The 2,500-nt window shown below is 45.5% G+C and overlaps 1 pseudogene; it reads left to right on the forward strand.

Moving 5' to 3' along the window:
* Nucleotides 1-2,500, forward strand: part of LOC126331809 (large subunit ribosomal RNA) — a 9,089-nt pseudogene that overhangs the window by 2,589 nt on the left and 4,000 nt on the right.

Raw genomic sequence — 2,500 nt, forward strand, 5'->3', positions numbered from 1 at the left:
GAGCTCGGTCCCGTGCCTTGGCCTCCCACGGATCTTCCTTGCTGCGAGGCCGCGTCCGCCTTAGCGTGCTCCTCCGGGGGCGCGCGGGTGCGCGGATTCTCTTCGGCCGCCATTCAACGATCAACTCAGAACTGGCACGGACTGGGGGAATCCGACTGTCTAATTAAAACAAAGCATTGCGATGGCCCTAGCGGGTGTTGACGCAATGTGATTTCTGCCCAGTGCTCTGAATGTCAACGTGAAGAAATTCAAGCAAGCGCGGGTAAACGGCGGGAGTAACTATGACTCTCTTAAGGTAGCCAAATGCCTCGTCATCTAATTAGTGACGCGCATGAATGGATTAACGAGATTCCCGCTGTCCCTATCTACTGTCAAGATTATACGCATGTGGCCAAGTATTGTGAATTTAAAAACGCAGTTTGTGCTCACTGCGGTGAAGAAGGCCATGAGAGGAAAAATTGTCCAAAACAATCCCAGCCAGCAGTCTGTATACCATGCAAGTATAGGAAACGTGCGTGTAGCACTCCTGGTAGGGAGTGCTTTACGTACAAGTTGCTATTACAAAGATTAATACAACGTACAGATTATGGAGATCCATAAAAATACTCCAAAATATAAGTCTCCAAGTAAATTAGCGAGAGACGCTCAGCGCTGGCAAAGGTTGAGGGCATCCCAAATATCTCTGTCTCTTACAGATGTGTCGTCGGCTGCTGCAGGGTCGGCTTCCGGTGTGGGATCTGTCCCCTGTCCGGGGTCTTCGTCCGAGGCGTCGGGGCAACCCGGCACTGGTGGCGTCGATCGTGCTAAGGCGGCGGTGGTTTCCATCGTCGAGAGTGGCCAAACCGACGCTTGTAAGGATAAAGACACCAATAAAGATGTGGAAGTAGAAAACCTGGCTTCTGGTGTCGGTTCTGTAGAGACTTTAACTTTAACAGACAGCTCCTTTGCTAATAAAACGTATACACAATGTCCTCCAAATGATGTTTATGTGATGTGTGAAAATGCAATGAAGCTTCGTAGATTAGAAGAACCTCAACTGCTAACATTAGCGTTAAGACAGCTTGTGCGGGTCGGACACCCGGATGGGGACAGAATTACTTTCCCAACTCTGGAGGATGTCGACTGTATTCAGCTGGCATCAGTCAACTTGCCTTTTGAGTATAAAGAACTGTTGAGTCTGGTTAAAGAAGTTTTTCGAAGAAGGGGAAGGGAATTCAATTTGCAGAAGATATACAAAGAAATGGTAAAGATGTATGGAAGGGTAATGTTTGTTCCCTCCCTCCAGTTTCCAAACAGCTATGTACATACAAGATACCCTCCCGATCTCTGACCTCAAAGTTGTACAAATAAATGCAATGCGAAGCTTCTTAGTCACGCAGGAGTTGCGAAAGCTCGCAGAGGAGCGCACTATAGACATTTTAACAATTCAAGAACCAAACTCTGTCTCTGGCCGTGTCTCGGGCTTTCCCGTAACATCGCAAGTAATAACTTTTGGCAATAATCCTATGACAGCAGTTGTTGTCCTTAATAAATTAATAAAGACAACTATACTAACACAATTTTGCAATAGTCATGTTATTGTTGTAGAATTAAACATGCTGCAGACTTGTTTGTATTTAGTTAATGTTTATTGTCAATATCGTGAACATATTGATCATTACTTGCACCAGCTAACATTAATTCTGAGAGCCTTAGAAGGGAAACCTGTGGTGATAACAATGGATTGCAATGCGAAATCCCCACTCTGGCACAGTCCCCATGTTGATGATCGGGGTGGCGCTATGGAAGATCTGATAATGGAATTTCATTTATATGTAGAAAACAGACCTGGAAATCCACCTACTTATAGAAGTAGGGCTGGTGTTGAAACCAACATAGATGTCACCTTAACAACGAGAAATTTAACAGACAGAATTTCTAACTGGACTGTACATGACGGACTGACAGTAAGTGATCACAATGTAATTGAGTTCCAAATTCTTGTGGAACCTGGCGACGTGCCAGAGGATTGGGTTTTGCAGTATGATTATGGGAGGGCCAACTGGGAGCTGCTAGAGGCAGAGTGCAATCCACCAGAGTTGGGTGACGGACTTTTTCAAATTGATGAAGCAGTGGACGCCCTTACGTCTTCTATTAAGTCGGCTGTAACCGTTGCAATACCACAAAAAAGGCGTTTCATCCGCAAGGTAACTGCTCCATGGACCCCAGAGCTTACCAGGCTCCGGCAGTCTATGCGACGAGCAAGGAGGAATTACCAGAGAAGCTTCACCAGGGACGAAAGACAGTACCACCTGGAAAGATACAGAAGACTAAAATGGATATTTAAAGATACACTTTATACTCACAGACAACAAAGTTGGAAGGACTTTGTAGCATCACACTTGATAACGGATCCATGGGGCCTTCCGTATAAAATCGTCAGAGAAAAAATACATTCCCCTATGAACCTCTCGACTGTCAAAATTGGACAGACAGACACAATGACAACGACTTGGCAGGA

Source organism: Schistocerca gregaria, unplaced genomic scaffold, assembly GCF_023897955.1.
Source record: "Schistocerca gregaria isolate iqSchGreg1 unplaced genomic scaffold, iqSchGreg1.2 ptg001406l, whole genome shotgun sequence".
NCBI lineage: Eukaryota > Metazoa > Arthropoda > Insecta > Orthoptera > Acrididae > Schistocerca > Schistocerca gregaria.